This window comes from Saccopteryx leptura, chromosome 8, assembly GCF_036850995.1.
Source record: "Saccopteryx leptura isolate mSacLep1 chromosome 8, mSacLep1_pri_phased_curated, whole genome shotgun sequence".
In the NCBI taxonomy this organism is placed as follows: Eukaryota; Metazoa; Chordata; class Mammalia; order Chiroptera; family Emballonuridae; genus Saccopteryx; species Saccopteryx leptura.
Genome location: NC_089510.1, coordinates 75,664,365 through 75,687,991, shown reverse-complemented (window position 1 = coordinate 75,687,991; position 23,627 = coordinate 75,664,365). Strand labels below are relative to the sequence as shown.

At 40.0% G+C, this 23,627-nt stretch overlaps 1 protein-coding gene across 2 annotated transcripts in view; it reads left to right on the top strand.

Annotated features, from left to right (window-relative positions):
• Positions 1–11,997: 11,997 nt before the first annotated feature.
• PIK3CA (phosphatidylinositol-4,5-bisphosphate 3-kinase catalytic subunit alpha) overlaps positions 11,998–23,627 on the top strand; it is a 91,859-nt gene continuing 80,229 nt past the window's right edge. For both annotated transcript variants that reach the window (XM_066347898.1, XM_066347899.1), the window contains exon 1: positions 11,998–12,410. The gene's annotated coding sequence lies outside the window, so the exon portion shown is untranslated. The remainder of the gene's footprint in view (positions 12,411–23,627) is intronic.

The window sequence follows — 23,627 nt, the reverse complement described above, 5'->3', positions numbered from 1 at the left end:
ACAAGATCTTCAACCAGAAACAGAAAAACCTATCCTTGGAGCCTCCAGATGTTTCGCAATACACCCAAAGGTATGATCGAGCGAAAAATTGGCTAAATATATAACCAAACCACGAAGGAAATAGGGAGTAAGTAATGCTCTGCCTTCCTCACTAACCTAAACAGGGTGGCTTTCACTGGAAACTGAGAATATAGAAACTAAGGCAGGTAAAGGGGGTGAATAGATCCAGGCCATGGCACAAACGGCCGAACCAGGCTGTGGCACGGAGATCCAAACCGAAGAAAAACTGTTCCTGTGACAATACAGCTAACACTCACACCAAACCCAGACAAAGAAAGACAAGCGGGGCAGCCATTTTACCCGATCTCCTGGTCGGGGCACACAGATAGTGGGCGAGAGATTCCTTCCAAAGCCCCAGGAGGGTGCGCCCGTGTTACCCCACAGAGAGGCAGAGTCAGAGGCCTTTGTGTGGGCCGAAAGCCTCCGGGCCACCCCAGCGCGCTGAGAGAGCCGCACACAGGGAGGGAGTGAGAACGAATTCCAACGCTGGAACTTTTCTGTACGGGCGGGGTTTTCACTCAGAGGGTGAGGCCGCTGGTCTGATATCCTGGTCTGTGCACGCAGATAGTGAGCGAGAGATTCCTCCGAGTGCCTCAGCAGTGCCTGCCCGTGTTATCCCATCGAAGGGCAGAGTCAGGGGCCTTTGTGTGGGCCAAAAAGCAAAATCTCGGGCCGCCCCAGTGCCCTGAGGGAGCCGCACACGGGAAGGGAGCGAGAGCTAATTCCAACGTTGGAACTTTTCAGTGCGGGTGGGGGTTTCACTCAGAGGGCAAGATTCCGGCCTGACATCCTGGTCTGCGCGCACGGAGAGTGGGCAGGAGACTCCTCCCAGCACCTCGGGAGTGGGAGCCCGTGTTGTCACGAAGGGGCAGAGTCGGGGGCTTTTGTGTGGGGCGAGGGTGGAGTCTCAGGCCGCCCCAGCGCCTTGAAAAAGCCGCACATGGAGACGGAGCGAGAGCCAATATCAACGCTGGAACTTTTCAGTGTGGGCGGGGGGTTTCACTCAGAGGGCGAAACTTCCAGCCTGACATCTTGGTCTGCGTGCGCAGATAGTGAGCGAGAGTTTCCTCCAAGCACCCCGGAAGTGGGTGCCCGCCCGTGTTACCAGACAGAGTGGCAAAGGCCAGAGGTCTTTGAGTGGGCGGAAGCCCCGCCTGATTATGCTAGTGGCTTTGACTGACTGAGCCTTACCCAGAGCCCTGCGCTGAGTGGGAAAAGAGTGGGAGTTGCCAGCTCTTTGAGCCTCTTACTATCCAAGCAGAGGCAGCAGCAACCCCATAGCTGGATTATCAGGCTACTAATTGAGGAAGGAAAGACTAGGAGAAAGGCTCCAGGAACACGGACTCTCTCACTGTCAGAGCCTATAAATGCTAATGAGCCTCGACTGCCAACGAGACTGAAGCACAATACATGACATCGCCATAGAGACTTATCAACTGCAAACCTCTACCTGAGCGTGCCAAAGGGGCAGAACCTGGGGTACAGAGTCATCGACCAGGAAGAGGGAGAGAAAAGAAAAAGCAAGAAGATAACCTCTCAAAATCAAGAATAATCTGCAGACTTTATAACCTATCCCATTTTATTATATTTGTTCATTTGTTTCTCTTATCTTCATCCTTGATTTTTTTTTTTTCCTCCTCCAATTTGGTCGTTTAACTCTCTACCGGTCTTACTCTCTCCTCTCCTTGAACTACACTACCCATAAGTGTTACATCTCCTATTATCTTTTCTTTCCTCTTCCTTTCTCTCTATGAGGGTTCCACTCCAAAACCCTTAACTCTCTCTCTTTCTCTCTTTCTTTTTCTTTTTTCTTCTTTTAGTGGTTCCCTCTTTTTGTTCTCTCTCTCTCTTTCTTTTCCCCCTCTATATTAGTTTCTTCCTTTCTCCTTTACGTCTCCTCTCACTCAAACTTCAATAACAAACAAATTATCTTATCTGGGACTCAAACTTATGTTTGTGGCATTTTGGGGGGCTTTTACTTCATCTTTTTAAATCACTAGCAGTGCTCCCATCCCTGGCTCTCCGTTTTATCAAGCTCTTGTTCCACTAAATACAATAGTAATTTTTTAATTTGTCCCCCCATTTTCCTGTTTCCCTCTTATTCCTCTAATCATAACTCTTAGTCAACCAACACCTAAACACAAATCATTTTATTCTTGATCCAAATTTTTTCATTATTTGCTTTTTGTGGGTCCATACACCCCCCTTTTTTTATTTTTTATTTTATTTTATTTTTTTATTATTTTTTTTCTTGCCCCTTTATTACTTTTCCCCAATTCAGGCCCTCCATTACAGGCATTGTTTGTTCTATTAAATACAATATAATTCACAGTTCACCACAAGATTTTTCTCAAGAAAAAGGGGAGAGGAGAGAAGAGGAAAAAAGGAGGGGGGAATAATTTCATTTTTTTAAATTATAACTTTATTTTATTTCTATTTATTTCATTATTAATTTAAAAAAACACAACTTTTTTCAATTTTTTATTTTTTTAACTTCTTATTCTTTATTAAATCTCATTAATACTATCAACAAAACCACCCTCAGATGCCATTAAGGAAGATAAAATCGAATATCATGGATACAAAAGAAAGAGAGTTAACACAGATAGATGAGGAAAAATCTATGGAGAAAAAATTTAATATATTGGAAACCTTGGAGCTAAATGACAGAGAATTCAAGATAGAAATCCTAAAAATACTCAGAGATATACAAGAAAACACAGAAAGGCAATTTAGGGAGCTCAGAAAACAACTCAATGAACACAAAGAATATATGTTCAAGGAAATTGAAACTATAAAAACAAATCAAACAGAGATGAAAAACTCAATTCATGAACTGAAAAACGAGGTAACAAGCTTAGCTAATAGAACAGGCCAGATAGAAGAGAGGATTAGTGAAATAGAAGACAAGCAACTTGAGGCACAACAGAGAGAAGAAAGAGACTCAAAAATTAAAAAAAAAATGAGATAGCCCTACAAGTATTATCTGACTCCATCAGAAAGAATAACATAAGAATAATAGGTATATCAGAGGGAGAAGAGAGAGAAAATGGAATGGAGAACATACTCAAACAAATAATAGATGAGAACTTCCCAAGCCTGTGGAAAGAACTAAAGCCTCAAGTTCAAGAAGCAAACAGAACTCCGAGTTTTCTTAACCCCAACAAACCTACTCCAAGGCACATCATAATAAAATTGGCACAAACCAATGGCAAAGAAAAAATTCTCAAGGCAGCCAGGGAAAAGAAGAATACAACATATAAAGGAAGGCCCATTAGATTATCATCAGATTTCTCAGCAGAAACTCTACAAGCTAGAAGAGAGTGGACCCCAATATTTAAAGTCCTGAAAGAGAGGAACTTTCAGCCACGAATACTATACCCATCAAAGCTATCCTTCAAATATGAAGGAGAAATAAAAACATTCACAGATACAGAAAAGATGAGGGAATTTATCATCAGAAAACCCCCACTCCAGGAATAACTAAAGGGGGTTCTCCAATCAGATACAAAGAACAAAAAAAAACAAAGCCACAAGTAAAAGCTCCAAGAAGAACACAATAAAACCAAATTTAAACTGTGACAACAACAAAAAGAAAGGGGGGAGAGGATGAAGATTAACAGTAGCAAAGGACGATGGAGTGCAAAAGTACTCACAAAATAGTGCACTACAATGAACAGGGTAGGAGCCCTTTTCATTACTTAAAGGTAACCACCATTGAAAAAACCACCACAGAAGCACATGAGATAAAAAAGATAGCAACAGAGGAAAGATGTATGGAATACAACCAAATAAAAACAAAAGATAGAAAAACAAAAGAGAAGGATCAAACAAGACACAAAACTAACAGAAAGCAATCTAAAGAATGGAATAGGGAACTCACAAGTGTCAATAATTACACTAAATGTAAACGGATTAAACTCACGAATAAAAAGACACAGAGTAGCAGAATGGATTAAAAAAGAAAATCCAACTGTATGCTGCCTACAGGAAACTCATCGAAGTAACAAAGATAAAAACAAATTCAAAGTGAAAGGCTGGAAAACAATACTCCAAGCAAATAACATCCAAAAAAAAGCAGGCGTAGCAATACTCATATCTGATAATGCTGACTACAAGACAACAAAAGTACTCAGAGACAAAAATGGTCATTTCATAATGGCTAAGGGGACACTGAATCAAGAAGACATAACAATTCTTAATATATATGCACCAAACCAAGGAGCACCAAAATATATAAGACAGCTACTTATTGACCTTAAAACAAAAACTGACAAAAATACAATCATACTTGGAGACCTCAATACACCGCTGACGGCTCTAGATCGGTCATCCAAACAGAGAATCAACAAAGACATAGTGGCCTTAAACAAAACAGCATGGCATTGGCAGAAAAATAGATGCACGGACCAATGGAACAAAATCAAGAGCCCCGAAACAAAACCACATGTATATGGTCAAATCATTTTTGACAGAAAAGCCAAAAACACACAATGGAGAAAAGAAATTCTCTTCAATAAATGGTGCTGGGAAAATTAAGAAACCACATGCAAAAGAATAAAACTTGATTATAATTTGTCCCCCTGCACATAAAATCAATTCAAAATGGATCAAAGATGTAAACATAAGATCTGAAACAATAAATTACATAGAAGAAAACATAGACACTAAACTCATGGACGTTGGCCATAGAGAACAATTTATGATTTTGAACCCAAAGGCAAGGGAAGTAAAGGCAAAAATAAATGAATGGGATTATAGCAAACTAAAAAGCTTCTGCATGGCAAAAGAAACTGACAATAAAACACAAAGACAGCCAACAAAATTGGAACTGATATTCACAAACAACAGATCTGATAAAGGGTTAATATTCAAAATATACAAAGAACTCACAAAGCTCAGCAACAAACAAGCAAGTGATCCAATTAAAAAATGGGGAGAGGACATTAACAGACACTTCTCTCAAGAAGACATACAAATGGCCAACAGATAAATGAAAAGATACTCATCTTCAGTAGCTATTAGAGAAATGCAAATCAAAACTACAATGAGATACCACCTCACACCTGTTAGATTAGCTATTATCATAAGACAGGTAATAACAAGTGTTGGAGAGGCTGTAAAGAAAAAGAAACCCTCATTCACTGCTGATGGGAATGTAAATTATTACAACTATTATGGAAGAAAGTATGGAGATTCCTCAAAAAATTAAGAATAGAACTACCTTATGACCCAGCAATCCCTCTACTGGGTATCTATCGCCAAAACTTGAAAACATTGGTATGTAAAAACACATGCATTCCCATGGTCATCACAGTATTATTCACAGTGGCCAAGACATGGAAACAACCAAAGTGTACCTCAACAGAGGACTGGACAAAGAAGATATGGTACATATACACAATTGAATACTACTCAGCCAAAGAAATGATGACATAGGGTCATTTATGACAACATGGATGGACCTTGAGAACATTATACGAAGTGAAATAAGTAAATCAGAAAGAGCTAAAAACTGTATATTTTTACACATAGGTGTGATACAAAGCTGAGACTCATGAACATAGATAAGAGTGCAGTGGTTACGAGGGAAGGGGAGACATAGAGGAAGGGAAGGGAGTTGGGAGAAGGGTGTAAAAAGAGACAAATATAAGGTGACAGAAAATGATTTGGCTTTAGGTGACGGATATACAACATAATTGACTATTCAAATGATGGAGTAATGTTTGCCTGAAATCTATGTACACTTATTGATCAATGTCACCCTGTTAAAATTAATTTCCTAAATAAAACAAAAAAGATCTCGAATATATTCACAGATATGTTTCTCTTATAAGATGTTTAATCTTTTTCTTCAATTCACTTTTTTAAATTTTTGTAGCAGGCATTTGTCATTTGTTTGCCTCCTCTCTCACCACCTCACTCCCAGAATCTGTGTCCACTGTCCACTGTCCACTTCCATCTCTTTGGATTTTTATCAACTATCCTGAATAAAAAAAAAAAAAAAAAAGAAAGAAAGAAACTCAGAAGAATTAGAGATGATACAGTGAGGAAAAGAAACAAATAAAAATTACTAACGTCCTGTGAAATTATGGAAGATAGGGCATCTATAAAACAAGAACAGGATGTTATAAAAAAGAATATTCAGAGTGGATAGGTTACTTATCTATTGTTGTATCACAAATTATTCCAAAACTTAGCAACTTACAACAAACATTTACTATATCACAATTTCTGTGGGTCAAGAATCTTGGAGTAACTTAGCTGGACAGTCTGGCTGAAGTTCTCTCATAAGATTTCTGTCAAGCTATCACCTGGAATGCAGTTTTCTGAAGACCTGACAAGAACTGGAGGGTCCTCCAGAGATGTCTCATTACATGGCTGTTGACAGGAGACCTCAGTTTCTCACTGCATGGAACTCTTCATAACATCATTGCATGTTCTTACAACATGGCCCTGGCTTCCCTCAGAACAAATAAACCAGAAGAGCTCCTGGAACACCTCAAAATATTTTAAATTGCATAGGAAGCATTTTTAAATGGGGTATACTGTATAGGTAAACAATGGTTGTAAATTAAACAAGTCAGGGCTATGGAAAACCCAAGATGGCCTTTTGGTTCTTCCTGGCTCCCTGAAATCATCACAGTGTATTTAAGCTGGCTGTATATGAAGGAGCTTATGAGCTGACACTATTGAAAGAGACATCTTACACTATTGCCAAGGTTTGGTAGAGTCACTTCAAGAAAATGTCAAGTTGGTAACCACTTCGTTTTACAGAGAGCTCCTAGGAGAAAAAGACTTTAAAGATCATTTATGTTGCTCCTGAAGAGGACAGTGACATCACCATTTCCCTGCCCACCTCTGTGAAGTCTCAAGCAATTAGTATAAAGGGCTCAAACCTTAAACCTCCAGCACAACACACAGATACAGAGAGAGAATAAACACAGAAGATCTTGGGAGAGGAAAGAAAAAAATATAATTTAATTGCTACCTGGAGATTTTGCATGTTGGAAAAGACATGAAATAAAAGACACTCTCCAATCTCATTGGAAGGGACCTTATTAGGCTCCTAACCTCTAATAGACATCTGGCTACCAACATCAAAGACTCCTTGAGAACAAGAAGCTGTTGATACAGAGGTAGACAGCAATCCTAAGGCATTGATAAGCCCTGAATACTGATGGATTAAATCCATTTTGTTTGATTGTCTTTAATGATATTAGTCATAATACTTATACTTGTCTGAGTTTTTCTATATTGTCCAACTGTTTATAATTATTGAACATGTATAATTGTTAGAGCTCTTTTCATGATTTATGTAAATGCTATACTACTTGCCAGATATAGAAAAGTGAGCCAGAAGGCAAAACTCAGGTCATGATAGTTCACAGGATAGAAATGACTTCAACAATTTTCACACTGAAGGCCTTAAGACCTGATTGCCTTTCGTTTTCCTGTCTATGTCTTTTGGGAAAAATTAAGCCTCAACTCAGATCCCACGGTTATAGTATTGCCCCATCCCCAATAGTCAACAACATGACATCAATACTGACACGCCCTAGGAATGCAGCTTCCTAGGCCTGTGAGAACAAACTAGTGGACCAAAAAGTTCCTCACCAATGCATCCTTCAGATTGATTTATGATCAAAAGGGGTAAGTGTGAATGAAAAAAATAGGTTCTATAGAAAGTAACCTCACAGGGTGATCTGACTATAAATAGTTAACTAGGCAGGTCATAGTGGGTAGTCACAACTCAGTCTTACAACTTCTGTAGTGAAAGGCTTTAAGCCAGCCCTGCCCATTGTTCTTGTGCATCTGAGTTAACATACCTTTGATATACCAGAAGTAATACCCCTCAAAGGGGGTATTAAGCCTCAAGAGAGCAGTTAATCTTGTTAACTATCCTGTAATCCAACCCCCACCTTGTTTTCTCCCGCCTTCATGTATATTCCGTCCTTATTTTCAAAAGCATAAAAGAAGCTGCAAAACTGCTACTCTCTAGAGCATTTGAGATCTTGCTCCCTGGCATACATCATAAGTTTGGCTCAAATAAACTCTGACATAAAAGTTTTTAAGATAAATAAATATAATGCATATACCAACTATGACATAAAGGTCAGTGAAGGGAAGGGAAATAGAGTGACCTATATAATAGCAAGGTGTCTTTCTACATTTTACTTGAAACGATGTAATGTTAACACTCAGTACACTGTGAAAGTTTAGATATGTATACTGTAAGCCATAGAGCAACTGCAAAAAAGAGAGAGAGAGAGAGCTATAACCAAAAAGAACAATATACATAAAAATATAATATTAAGAAATATTCAAACAAGTAAAAAAACTGAAAATAGAAAACAAAGAAAATCAGAAAATAAATAATAAAATAATAGGCCTAAATCCAACCATATCAATAATTACACTAAAAATAAAAATCATATAAACACAGAAATTGTCAGAATGAACTTTTTAAAAAATCCTATGTATTGTCTACAAGTAACCCATTTTAAATATAACAATACAGAAAGATGAATATGAAGAAAGAAAAAGATTGTCACAGAAAAACTAATCAAAAGAAAGCTGGAGTGTCTATATTAATATAAGATAAAATAGATTTCAGAACAATGCTATTACAAGGGGAAAGAAGAAATAGTTCATAAAGATAAAGAGACAATTCATAAAACATACTCTATTTAAGATTTTATTTATTAATTTTAGAGAGAGGAAGAGAGAGAGAGAAGGGGGGCAATAAGCAGGAAGCATCAACTTGTAGTAGTTGCATTTCCCGAGTGTGCCTTGACCAGGCACAAGCCCAGGCTTTCGCACCAGGGACCTCAGCATTCCTTGATCCACAGAGCCATCACAGGTCAGGCAAAACAAACCTATCATGCTAAATGTGTGCATCCTAACAACAGAGCTTCAAAACATACGAAATGAAAAATCCATAGAAGTGAAAGGAGAAATAGACAAATACACAATTATAGTTGGAGACACCAATGCTCCTCTCCCAAAAGCTGTAGAATTAGTAGAGAAACCAGTAAGAAGACCTAACAATATAACCAAGTTATATTAATGTCAATTAAGTTTAATTGACATTTATAGAACATTACACTCAAAAGACACATGTTTGTTTGTTTGTTTGTTTTTTAAATAAGTGCACATAGGGCATTCTGGGGCAAGCCAAACTTTAACAAGTTGAAAAAAACTGAAATCTTAAAAGTATGTTTTCTGACCATAACTGAATTATGTGCTATAAAGTAGTTCACTCTCTTATCCTTTGGTATATTTTTACTCTTTGACTTGGCAATTTTATTCACTCAAAGTATATTGCTTCATAACCAAGTTGACTTGTTTCCAAATTACTTCTAGATTGGTAGTTACTTAAATGCTACTAGAGAATGGGTTGGTGAACATACACATTTGAATATATTATCTTTATTTCCAGTGGAAATAAATTCAAAAGGCAAAAAACTGTTATCATATTTGCAATGTGTTAGAATGGAATAGTGGTGGGCCTGGCTGGTTGCTCAATGGATAGAACTTCAGCCCAGAATGCGGACACCCTGGGTTCCATCCCCAGTCAGAGCACACATGAAAAGCGATCATCTGGTCCCTCCCTCTCCCCTCCTGCTATAGCTCTTCTCCCAGGGCCAGTGGTTCGGTTGGTTGGTTGTGTTGTCAGCCTCAGGCACAGAGGATAGCTTGGTTGATTTGAGTATAGTCCCCAGATGGGGATTGCTAGGTGGATCCTGGTTGGGTTCATGCAGGACTCTGTCTATCTCCCCTCCTCTCTCATTAAAAAAAAAAAAAAAAAAAAAAAAAAAAAAAAAAAAAGGAACAATAGTTTCATCTTGGACATTTAGAAAATTTAGGCTGCAATTCTTTAATTCTGAAGCATTCCCTTTTTTTGTTTGATGTACGGTCTAATAATCCCTATTTCAACTTTACCCGTTAAACATTCTTCTTGCATAGGGCCCTGAGCAATGAGTTTTGTCATAATAGCGCAAATACCTTCGGCAGCAAGATCAAGCACATGATAGATCAATGGTCACTAAATAAACCAAATGCATCAAGTGTGAATTGGGTAGTAAATGCTATTCTTGCACCAGTGAATAATCATATATTTGAGTAACAGATACGTCATTTTCTGCTGACACAATTTCTTAAAGATTATCACATAACAAAAATCATAATATAATTATAATTTTCATTTTTTAAAGATTTTATTTGTCCATTTTGGAGAGAAAAGAGAAGGGGGCGCAGGAAACATCAACTCCCATAAATGCCTTGAGCAAGCCAGCCCAGAGTTTGAACTGGGGACCTCAGCGTTCCAGGTTGACACTTTATCCATTGCACCACCACAGGTAAGGAAAATTATCATATTCTTATTAAAAATTATTTTCTGGAGTATGATTGGTGGGGGGTACAGGGGGAATAAATGCTGATGGACAAAGACTTGACTTGGCAGGGCAGTGAAAATACCATAAGGTGTACAGATATATGTGTTGTAGAATGTGGTTCCTGAAACCTGACTAATTTTGTTAACCAGTTTCACCCCAATAAATTCATTTTTTTTAAAATTGTATAAGGAAAAATATACCTACCAGAATTTTTCCCTACCAAGGACTACCTAGTAATCTTTCATGAAACTGCCTGGAAGCACAATTTGGGAAATGTTGCCTTAAGGTTTACTTTGACTAGTAATTCAACTGAAAAAATAAATAAATTTACTGTTCTGGAGTAACACAGTGTTCTTAAACACTGGTTCAAGAAAAATATTTAGAAACACAGACCTCTGGAATGTGAGATGAAAACCAGAGCTTAAGAAAACACAAGATATACAGAAATATAGCCATGAAACTATGACCACATAATGGAATTGATCTCGTTCACGACGGGCTATGAACGTGTGGTGTCAGGATTCAGCTCTTCTTGATTAGGTGCATTGTAACATTTCTGGGCTGGGTCACTTTCAAGTCCTCTGTTCCTGAAATATTCAAGGGAGAGCCGACGTTTGAGGACTTGTATCACTCCAGTGCCTTTTCAATACAATGAAATACCACAAGGGGGAGAAATACAGCAAAAATTGGCCCTAATCAGCTGTACTCTTAAAAGACAACAGATCCCATTACTCAAGAAAAAAGGATTGTGTGGTATGCAGTACCAAAGCACCACCTTGAATCTGATGAATAACCAAGATGGCTTTTTTGAACTCTCTGTGGGCACCACGCGAAAATTCCACGCCTTCTGAATAGTCAGAATTGAATCCTACAAGCTGATTCATATCTGGGAAAAAAAGAAAAAGAAAAAAAGGCGGGGCAGAGGGCATTTCAAAAGGTCTCCCCTGAGTCAAGGATTGAAGAAGGCTGTCGCTGTGCATTCCTTTTTTGGGATGGGCTACAACTTAACCTTACGTTGCCAGAAGGACGCGCAGTAACGCTTCGTAAAAGGCCTTCTTTCTAGTATCTATTACCACTTCTGGTTAGCCACTGACAAGCCGCGGTTAGCCACCGCGCCCCACTTCTCTAGCCCCCAAACGAGAGGAAATTTCATTTCCTCCGTGGGTGTCAAGTGAATGAACTCACGAGCTCCCGATACCTACAACTTTCTTTATTTCTACCTCAGCCCGCCTGATGCTCGTAGAAACCGACATACGACACCTTTGCCATCCTAGGATGACACACAACTTCATCACCGCAAAAGACGGAGCATTAAACATACGCACGCCAGAAAAACATCCTCAACAACACCCGAACTTCGGGCGGAAACGCAAGGCGCAGCCGCACCAGCACATTGTTACCCGATTTGCCCACTTCCCCTCCTGGTCACGGCAATTTCACTTCCGCCTTTGCACATCTGCTTCCGGGGCTGTGAGAGGCCCAGCCCCTCCTCAGCTCCTACCCTCCTCTGCCGAGGAGGGGGGGAGTCAAGGGGGTGGGGATGAGTTCGTTGTTTGTTTACACGATGTGAGCGGAAAAGGAGACCAATAAAGTTTATTCTGGAAACAAAAGGGAAAAAAACACAGGGGTGACAGAGAAAGGAGACGGGGGCGGGGGCGTGTGGCGGGGGCTAGCGAGTCGAGGGAACGAGAAGGAGAAAGCGGCAGTTCCGGTGCCGCCGCTGCGGCCGCTGAGGTCTCGGGCAGCTGCTGCCGCCGCGGCCGCTGGGCCTGGGGCCGCCGGCGAGGCAGGGCTCGGCCCGGCCGGGCAGCTCCGGAGCGGCGGGGGAGAGGGGCCAGGAGGCGGGAGCCGTGCCGCCCGCTCGCCTCTCCCTCGGCGGCGCCGCCGCCGCCGCCGCCCGCGGGGCTGGGACCCGATGCGGCTAGAGCCGCGGATCCTGGAGGAGCTCGGAGCGTGAGTAGAGCGCGGACTTGGCCGGGCGCGGTCGGGATGGGGACCGGGTGGGTGCCGGGGACTGTCGGGCGCGCCCGCCGAGCTGGGCGGGGGCTATCGCGGGCTGTCTCCCTCTGCGTCGGCCGGCGGCGGAGTTCGCCTGGATCGCCGAGCCCTCTCCCCGGCCTGCCACTGGCCTCACCCCGATGCCGAGACCAGGGCTCCTTTTCTCCCTGTGGCCGCTGTCTCGCTCCTTGTTTCCTTCCTTTCCCATTTTTGGTGATGGGGCGGCTGGGAACTGAGGAAGTGCGCCGTGGGCCGCCGCCCCGGCCACGGTAGCGGGGTCCCCGCGCCCTTGCACGCCCACCCGGCCCGCGGTGGCCCGGCTGCCGCGAGCAGCGCGGCGAGAGGGGTCCCGGCGCGGAGCCGCTACTGGTCCTGAGGGGCTGTCATGCACGAGGACGCTGGCCCCGCCGGCCCGCGCCCCTGCGTTTGCCTCCTACTGGGTTTAAATCGCCCGGCTGGGGCTTGAAAGAAAACCGGTCCCCCTACCCCGCAGTTCCCCTCTCACCCTTCCTCTCGAGATTGTTTTTTTTCCTTTTGACGGTGACAATCAAATGCATTGGATCTTTCATTCATAGACCTGAGACATCGTCTCGTGATTCTTGTCTTTGCTAAGTCTATTCTGTGATGCGGGTTTCGGCTCCGAAGTGGTTCGGGGAGACCGGGTGCGCCCAGGACCGCGGCGGGAGTGGTTTATTTTAGGATGCTGAGGGAGTAGTGGCGACGGCGGCTGGTTACCAGACTCGGGAATCGAAAGCTACTTTCTTAAATGTCAATAACTGGGGAGCTGTTTACATAGCTACTTAAAGGGAAGGGTAAGGGGAGCGCAACAAGAGGAAGCTTTGTGAAAACAACCTGCCTATTGTTGAATGAATTAGAGTTTTGATTTTGTTTTTTGGTGAAGCTTCCTCATTTTAGCGCTGCGCCTTTGTGCACGTGCAGGACATTAGCTGGCGTGATGATGTTTTGAATCGTAGTGTGTGAAACCTGGGAGAACCCCTAGAAAACTTAGGTAGGTAAATTCCTGGTAACTCAAATCGGGTGTTTTCTACGGCTACATTTAAACCACTGCGGGCAATATTGGTGGCACGTTTCCCTGCTGAGAGAGTAGATTCACTGGTTATTTGCTTTCATTGCCCTGAGTAAAATTTATGTGCTGATTGCCTGTTAAGAAAAGACCTGGTAATACTTAGGATACCATGTTGCCAACTTAATTTGCATAAGTTAGAACACGTTATGTCTTTGTTAATCGACTCTTGAAGCAACTGCAGCCTAAGAATTTGTCAGTATGTCTCTGTTCGATTTTGAAGATTTTTTTTTTTAACTAAAGCGTTGAATTCTGGTTGACAGCATAGATCTCTATCTAAATATGACATGTTCTGGAAATTTTTAAATATCAGATTAACTGTAGTGTCATCAGCCAGAATTATCTGAAGAGGGCCCAGCATTATGCGTGTTGTTGTTTGAAGTTTTCTCATCTCGTGTTGTGAGATAAAATTAAATAAAATTTCATCAATAACTTTTTCCAAAAGTTTCTTGTAGGTTTTTCACCATTGCGAATTAGGTGATTTAAATAAATGATAGCACATCATAAGAGTGATAGCATCATGGTGAACAAAGCAAGAAAATAAATGAATATTAACTTAATATTTTATCATTGACTATGAGCATAAAGTTTGAAAAGCATTGCTAACAGTTTTAGTTAAAGAATTAAAAATGAACCACAAGTAAATGTAAAACAGTGTTTTTATATATCTGTTTTTTAAAATTATAAGTAAATTGGACATAGCATTAAAGACCTGTCACTAAATACAAATACTGTACTAGAACTGAAAAATTACATGAAAATGTATATTCTCACAGGGCTAGATCTATATAAAAGGGAGACTGCGAGAGCGGTGGCTTTGCCTGGCCCTGTGTATGGAACGGTCCTGGAGGCAAGGCTTCCATCCTGTCAGGATGAGATCCTCTCCATCCCAAATAAGTATTCCCTTAAAAAAAAAAAAAAAACTAAATTTATATATAAAATACTAATATAATAAAGTATATCATAATAACATTTTCCTAAAACAGTTTACTTTGCGTGTAACTTTCCTTATTAGTAGTACCCTTTATTAAGTAAAAAATTTTTAACTTTTGCTATTACCATTTTAAAAAGGCATTTACTCTGTTGATCAGTTATTTGAAAAGAACTAACTTAATCCCTTTTCATCTCTTTAACAACTAGAGTAGCATTAAATGATCAGTTCTTTATTTTATTATTTTAATATCTTGAATGCCAAGGCTGGCATTGTTTCTTTAAATAAAGCATCATAAAAGATTTCATCTCTGGTGAAAATATTTATGACCTTAAAAATTGTGCAACTTCAGCCTGACCTGTGGTGGTGCAGTGGATAGAACATCGATCTGGAATGCTGAGGTTGCAGGTTCAAAACCCCAGGCTTGCCTGGTCAAGGCACATACGAGAAACTACTATGAGCTGATGCTTCCCGCTCCTGCCTCCTTCTCTCTTTCTCCTCTCTCTAGAATCAGTCAATAAAATCTGGGGGGAAAAATAATTGTGCAACTTTAGCAGCCTAAATCTTGAACTATCATGGTTTATATTTTATTAGCACAGTTATCAAACTGCTTTCTTAAATAATATTTATCTTGAGCTATACAACAGTCTCATAAACAAAGCAGTATTACTATGTCTGAGAAATGATATTTAAATCTATGGTCAGACAGGTGTCAGATGACAGATTCATTGACAAAAACCAATGTTTTCTGACTGCTTTCACTATATCATGCCACTTCTAACTTATTCCAGCCTGCTTTTTAATAGATAAAAAATGTAAGACCCACAGAAGTTTAGTTACTTATGTTAACCTTATATTTGCCATGCATTTTTAATTTCCTATATAGCTTAAAGAGTAGTTTTCGATCCTGGCTACATACAGGCAGTCCCCAGGTTACAAACAAGATAGGCTCTGCTGGTTTGAAAATATTTAAGTATTTATATGCACAGAAAGGTAAAAATAAATACTATGTTAAGACAAAAACCTGTTTAAGTTGCATTTAATATGTAAATGTACCTGTTCCAACTTACATACAAATTCAACTTAAGAACAAAGTTTCTACTGAACCTACCTCATTCATAACCTGAGGACTGCCTGTATTAGATTCACCTAGTAAGCTTTTTAAGAAAACCAGTGCCAGGGTCTCATCCCCAAAATTCTGATTTTATTGGTTTAAGATAGAGCCCAGGCATCTGTAATTTTTTTTTTTTTAAAGTTCACAGGTAATTCTAACAGGTAAGATGATAAAGACCTTGCTTTTAAGGGCCCGTATGATTTGGTTCTTCTCTTCTCTGGTACGGTTCTCCGATCTCCTGCAGCTCCCCTGCTGCATTATATGTCCACTCCGTAACCCATTCTTAACTAGCTGACTCCTACTTACCTTTCATGTCACCTGCTTTGAAAATTCTAGCCTGGGTTAGGTATCCCTGCTTCCTGTTACCATAGCATCTTGTACTCCCGCCATCACAGCATTGACTCACTGCATTATAATTGCCTATTTATTTGTCTTTGTCCTTCACCAGGATGTAAATTCCATGAGAACGATAGGGACTCCTGTCTCAAATACAGTTCTATTCTTATTGCCAAGCACAGTAGCCAGTGCATGAAAGGCACTTTATTAACTGAGTAAACAAGCATACTGGCAACAGACTTCTTTACAAATATGTAATTATGTATTTTAAAAACTTTTTATTCCTGCCAAACATATTTAATAATTTGGTCATTAAAAATGTACATCCCTGAACTTACCACTCTTATGAATTTCACTTGGAGACAGTTGTGTTGTTATAAATTATATACAAATTATATTAAGAGTGACAATCTTAAACACACACACATGCAAAAATAAGGATCATTGTTAACACACAAACAGCACTGGAAATCAGGAGACGAATTCAAATCCCAGTTTCACCATAATTGTTGTGGACTTGGGCAAGTCTCATTCTCTTTGGGCCTCAGTTTTCTCACCTGTAGCACAAAGGAATTGTACTGGTGCTTTATGTGGTATTAGTGTTCTGGCCTTAAAATCCTATAAGCCAGCGGTTCTCAACCTGTGGGTCGCGACCCCGGCGGGGGTCGAACGACCAAAACAGGGGTCGCCTAAAGCCATGGCTTTTTTTGTGTCATTATCTTACCTTTTATTTATTTGGTAATTGAGAGTAACATTGCACACAGTGTAATAATAATGCCTCTGCTGAAGTTTCTTTCTTTTTTTTAATTAAAATTTTTATTGATTTTTAGAGAGAGAGATGAAAGGGGCAGGGAGAAAAGGAGGGAAACATCGATATATTGTTCCATTTATTTATACATTCATTGGTTGATTCTTCTGTGTGCTTTGGGTGGGACTCAAACTAGCAACCTTGGCATATCTGGACGATGCTCTAACCAACTGAGCTATCATCAGGGCAGGACCTGAAGTTTCTTGCTGTAAATCTTATTTTTGTATACATTAAATTGACTTGCCTCCATTTTTTCTTAAGTTTATGTTTAAAGGGAATCTTATTAACAATCTTTTGGGGAAAAGAGTACTGTAATAGAAATTTAAAACTGTGGGCAGAAGACACTGAAATATTAGGGTATAAAAAAGAAATATCGGCCCTGGCCGGTTGGCTCAGTGGTAGAACGTCGGCCTGGTATGCAGGGGTCCCGGGTTCGATTCCCGGCCAGGGCACACAGGGGAAGCGCCCATCTGCTTCTCCACCCCTCCCCCTCTCCTTCCTCTCTGTCTCTCTCTTCCCCTCCCGCAGCGAGGCTCCATTGGAGCAAAGATGGCCCCGGTGCTGGGGATGGCTCCTTGGCCTCTGCCCCAGGCGCTAGAGTGGCTCTGGTCGCAGTAGAGCGACGCCCAGAGGGGCAGAGCATCGCCCCTTGGTGGGCAGAGCGTCGCCCCCTGGTGGGCATGCCGGGTGGATCCCGGTCGGGTGCATGCGGCAGTCTGTCTGACTGTCTCTCCCTGTTTCCAGCTTAAAAAAAAAAAAAAGAAAGAAATATCAGGTAAAATGTGAAGTCTGAGGATTCAGTTTGAAGGCTTGGGAGTTCCCTCATTCTATAGATTTCTCAACCTTAGATATACTGATAATGTTTTATATCTATGTATCATTTACATTTAATCCTTTATTATTTGAATCAACTGATTCTGATTAAGGAAGTTTTAGGTGTTCTTTCTTCCTCTCCTCTACTATACAGTTTGGGAAGTTTCAAGTTATAAAGCTCCAATGGAGAGTTTGTATATTTGTAATAAAAGTGGTAGCTTAGAACTTTTTCCTCAAGTTTATTTTTTTTAAGTGAAATTCTTTTTAGTAAAGATTATAGAGCTCTGGTCTGGCTGGTTGAGAGACTAAATTCCAATCCCAAACTGCTACTTTGTTTTTGTGTATAGGAGATTATATCACATCTTGCCTCTTTTTCTGCATTGACCGATAGGAATTGTAATATGTTACTTGTTAAGTAACTCATATAATTAATTAATAAGATAATTTAAATGATCCCAAATTGCATAAAATTATTTATGGTATAATGTGTATATAGTAATTATTGTTTTAAATTTGTATCTAATACAAGAATATAACGTGTTTCATATTTGGCCTGACAAATATTCATTTCTTCTGTATCATTTTAGTATTTAGCTTGATAATTTATCTAAATTGAACTCATTTATAAAAGGTTAAGTTTTAGTAACTTTGAGCATATAATTACAATTGTTGACAAAGGAATCTTTGTATCAGGACCAGCATTGCCATTTGAAATAAACATGGGGTTTAAAAAATAATAAGAATTCTTACAGACCATGCTTATCTAGTACACTTACGAGTTTAAATATTTGTTTAGCAGAAACCAAAGAAGTCAGTCTGCGATGTGAAAAAGGCTGCATCAGGATGGAATCATTCTGCTCAGATCACAACTCCCTTGCCTAACTCTCCAGGATTTAATGAGACTCAGTGGACAGATATATCTTTTTTTTTTTTTTTTTTTTTTTTATTCATTTTAGAGAGGAGAGGGAGAAACAGAAGGAGAGAGAGGAGAGGAGAGACAGAGAGTGAGAAGGGTGGAGGCGCTGGAAGCATCAACTCCTATATGTGCCTTGACCAGGCAAGCCCAGGGTTTTGAACTGGCAACCTCAGCATTTCCAGGTCGACGCTTTATCCACTGCGCCACCACAGGTCAGGCCCAGATATATCTTTTAAAGTATTATAGAAATCTAAAGCAATATTATGAAGATAATTTTAAGCATGAATTTTTAAACAGGAGAAGGCCATGTTTATATTTATTCTTGTATTCTCAGCACCTAGTATGGTGACCAATAAGCATTGATGGTTTTGGAGTACATCATAACTGGGAATCAAAATACTTCTCTGTCATTTACTAGCTATATTCTTTAAACTATCTGAAAAATAGGTAAATTGCTATGTGGCAATCTCATTTGATCACTTATTAAGTATAGAATTGAAGTATATAAGAACTATATTTCCATAAGTTGTTAACTAGTTACATATTTTTCTTGATATTTGGAGACTTTTTTACAAAGACTGATAGGTTATGGAGAGGCTGTGTGCTGTGGTGAGAACACTGAATCAGGGAACTGAAAAACTGGGTTCCCTATTGCACTGCTAACTAGCTCTTTCGCCTTAGATCTTAACCTTTCAGCACTGGTTTGTTTACGTGCAAAATTTCCAAGTTTCTTTACAAACCCCAAAATTTGAGATTACTAGTATTGTAAAGTTTATGTCTGATTTCAGGGAAGATGAAAGTAAGCCGCTCTTTTGAAGGAGGACAGTTTATCTGTTTGTGGTATTTTCAGAAGCTAAAATCATTTTGTGTGGCTGTTCATAAAGTTGCACAGATTTGAAGGCCCTTGTGTGAAATTCTGTAGTCAAGACATGCTCCCATCAGAAAAGAATGGACTGGAAATATTTTGCCTTCCTTTCTGAAACCACCAGTGACTTTGGAAACTCAGACTTAATGCAGGCATGGCCATTTTGCTTACTAGCACTGAGAGCAACTTAATGACTCATGGACATTGAGAGCAGATCATCCATTGCACACCGGTCGCCAGGGTTATGAAGGCTAGCAAACTTGTCGCAGCACTCTTAATAGCCACTGGCTACAATCCGTGTTAAAGACTCTAGGAAAACACATCCCATAATTTCCTTTGGTAACCAATCCTGCTTCATGATTATGAGAAAATGTGTGGAAATGTTAGAAACCTAATTCCAGAGGCATAGTAAGCCTCTTTTTTTCTAGATATATCCTCTGTTGTGCAGACAAATATAGGGTTAACAAAGATCATTGTCCTTGATTGAAGGTATTTTGCTATTGATTTGTTGCTTCTATAAATGTTCAAATTATTCATCGTCAACTTTTGAATATTTAAACCTGCAAATTGTTAGGTAATGAGATATTATTTAAAGTTATTATGAGTATGTACTCATTTTCAATAAGCTAAGCATATTCCGTGGCTTATTTTTCTTTAAAAGGTTATATTTTTGCAAGTACCTTTCTGATGGACTGATTACAGGTCTAGAGTTGAAAGTACTGTTGCATTTTAAAACTATTTACTACCTATAGCCTAAAAGCAAGTGAATTGTGTTTGCTTTTCCTTAGGAAGTTAATGTCTTTGCAAGTGAAAAACCCTCGGAGTTTTTTTGCTAAATAAATTACTATTCTGTGAGTATAGATTTACGGAGCACGTCACCAACTGTAAAGCAACATTAATGTGGAATATTGTAGGGAAAAAGATTGAAATTAGAAATTATGATAAAGCCCAATCTAAAATCAAACCATACATGACAGCAGAAGGGAAAATTATATTTTCAAACTGTCATTTTTATAGTTACAAATATTAGAAATAATATCTTTTTAATTTAAATCATTTTTGTTTTTCAATTACAGTTGACATACAATATTGTATTAGTCTCGGGTGTACATCCTTAAACATTATGTAAGTTATGAAGTGATCAATAAATCTCGTACCCATCTGACACCATGCATAGTTATTAGAATATTACTGACTATATTCCTTATGCTGTACTTCATATCCCCATGACTGTTCTGTAACTACCAATTTGTACTTCTTAATCTTTTCACCTTCTTCATCCATCCCCCCAACCCACCTCCCATCTGGCAACCTTCAAAGTGTTCCCTGTATCTATGAGTCTGTTTCTGTTCTTCTTTTTTTTTTTTGTAGATTAATTTATTTAAATTTTTATTGAATTTATTGGGTGACATTGGTTAATAAAATTATATAGGTTTCAGATATGCAATTCTATAATGCATCATCTGTATATTGTATTGTGTGTTAATCACCCCAAATAGAGTATTCTCTCACCATTTACCCCTCCTTTATCCTCTGCCTCTCTCGCCTCCTTTCCCTCTTGTAACCCCCATACTGTTGTCCATGTCTATGGGGTATTTTATTTATGTTTTTGCTTAAAGATTCAGTTGTTGGTAACTATGTATTGCCATTTTATTATTCATATTTTTTTAATCTTTTTTTTCTTCTTCTTAAGGAAGACCCTTTAACTTTTCATGTAGAACTAATTTTATTTTTCCTTGTCTGGAAAGTTCTTTATAGTCCTTCAATTGTAAATGACAGCTTTGCTGGGCAGAGTCATCTTGGTTGTAGGTCCTTACTTTTCATCACTTTGAATATTTCTTGCCACTTCCTCTAGCCTGCAAAGTTTCTGTTGAGAAATCAGCTGACAATCTTATGGGATCTCCCTTTAAGGTGACTAACTGCTTTTCCCTAGTGGCTTTTAAATTCTCTCTTTGCCTTTAAACACATTGTGATGTGTTTTGGTGTGGACCTTTTTTGGGACTCTCTCTTCTTGGACATGTATGTCTATTTCCTTAACCAGGATAGGGAAGTTTTTAGTCATTATTTTTTAAAGGTTTGCAATTTCTTGCTCTCTCGCTTCTCCTTCTGGCACCCTCCTGATGTGAATGTTGGTACTATTGAAGTTGTCCCACAGGCTCCTTACACTATCACTTTTTTGTTCTTTTTTTTCTTTTTGCTGTTCTGATATTTCAAATCACTGTTTTGATTTTTGGCGTCATGTACTCTGCTGTTGATTCCCTTCCTTTCACTTCCGCTGGTTCTTTTTTGTAGTGTCCTTTTTTATGCTGTCAAAGTCCTCACTATGTTCACTGAGCATCCCTATATCCAGCCTCTATTTTGCTTAGTTCTTTTTCTGGACTTTTGTTCTGTTCTTTCATTTGGGACATGTTCCTTTGTCTCCTCATTTTGGCAGCCTCCCTGTATGTGTTTCTATGTATCAAGTAGAGCTGCTCTGTCTCCCAGGTCTGGTAGAGGGGCATGATGTAGAAGGTGTTCTATAGTGTCTACTAGCAGAGCCTCCCAGTCACTCAGGCGAAGCACCCCAGGTGCCCCCCCCCCCACTGTGTGGGCTGTGTACACCCTCCTGTTGTAGTTGAGCCTTGATTGCTGTTGGCCTTTCAAGGGGAGAGATTTACCCCCATGCTCATCAGCTTCAAGGACTGGCTGCCACCACCGACCACTGTGGAGGATAAACTGGAGGTGGCTGGGTAGTGATGCTTTGACTTGCTCTGAAACTATCCACTAGTGAGCTGCCTCTGGGGCCTCCCAGGAGGTGCAGGCTTGGCTCAACTGCTACCTGTGTTCTACCTGAGGCCAACCAGCATGATCTACAAAGTGATCTGCAGATTGCTGTTACTTGTGCTGGGTTTAGAGGTGCTCAGGTGAGGCCAGGCTGCAAACCGAGGCCAGCTGCTGATAGTGCCAGGCCTGAGGCTACTTAGCAAGAGCTATAGAGATCGCTCAGGCCAGATGCTGCCTGTTTGAAAGATTGTAGGAAAATCTGAATCATGAGCCAAGACAGGCCGTTTGTATGAAAAGCCACTGGAATCAGCTTGGGCCAGCAAGTTGGGTGGGTCTCAGGGGATCACCAGTGCAGATAGAATAGTGTGAGTCAGGTTGATGGAAATTCAGCTATGGCCCTAGCCTGCTGCCTCTGTGGGGGTGGGAGAGTGTCTCAGACAAGGAATAATAGCCTCTGCCAGCACTTTTGTTTGGCAGAATGCTACCCCTCTCAGCCCTTCAGTTTTTCACTGTGTATCCATGGTTCTTTTAAAGCTGCTCCCCCAGCACTGGAGCTCAGAGCAGGTGAGTCTGAGTGAGTCCATGTATGGGCCCTTTAAAAGGAACTGCCTGGGACTCTAGCAGTCCTCTGTGTCACTCAGCCACAATCCCTTCTGGTTTTAACAGCCAGAATTTATGAGGAGTTCTCTTTCTGGCACTGGAACCCTGGCCTTGGGTGCATGGTGTTGGGCTGGGACTCCTCCCTCCTCATAGGGGATGGCCATACCAAGACACCCCCTCCTGATTTTTATCCTCCACTTGTGGGTGTGGCACTAGCCTATTCTGCATCTCTGCCCCTCCTACCAGTCTCAATGTGGCTTCTTTTTTAAATCCCCTTATTGTAAGACTTCCATTCAGCATGGTTCTGATGATAGTTCTGTAATTTTGATGTGGTTGTGGGATGATGCAAATGCCACATTTACCAATGCTGCCATCTTGACTGGAAGTCCGAGTAACATAATTTTAAGTTATTTTCCATATAAAGATTTTCTTAAAATCTAGTGGCTATTATTTACAGTTGAGATCCTGATACACAGCATCCTAAAGTATTTATGAGATATTTGTATTCTTTCTATATACTAGTTGTAAAAGTTGAACATGACTTTTTCAAAGCACTTGCTATATTTGATCATTACAATAGTAGTAAAACTCAAAGCAATTTAGAATATTAGCAATTTTATAGTGTAGAAGCTGGTTGCTTCTTTGTATTCTCTTCACTACCAATAATCAACTTTCATCTTTCTTAGTATTATTATAGACCTCCAGATTTTCAAAATCACTGAATAATTTTGACTATTTCAATACAAGCCAGATCTTTTTATACTTATGTGATGTTCACAAACACTACTCATATACCAGGGGTCTCAAACTCAACTCAGCATGTGGGCCGCAGAGCAAGATCACAGCCGTTCGGAGGGCCGCACTAGGTCTACAAAAGGCAACTGTTACGCAACACTTTTCTCACTGCAGTTGAAAACAAAAAAATATCAGTACAACAAGCAC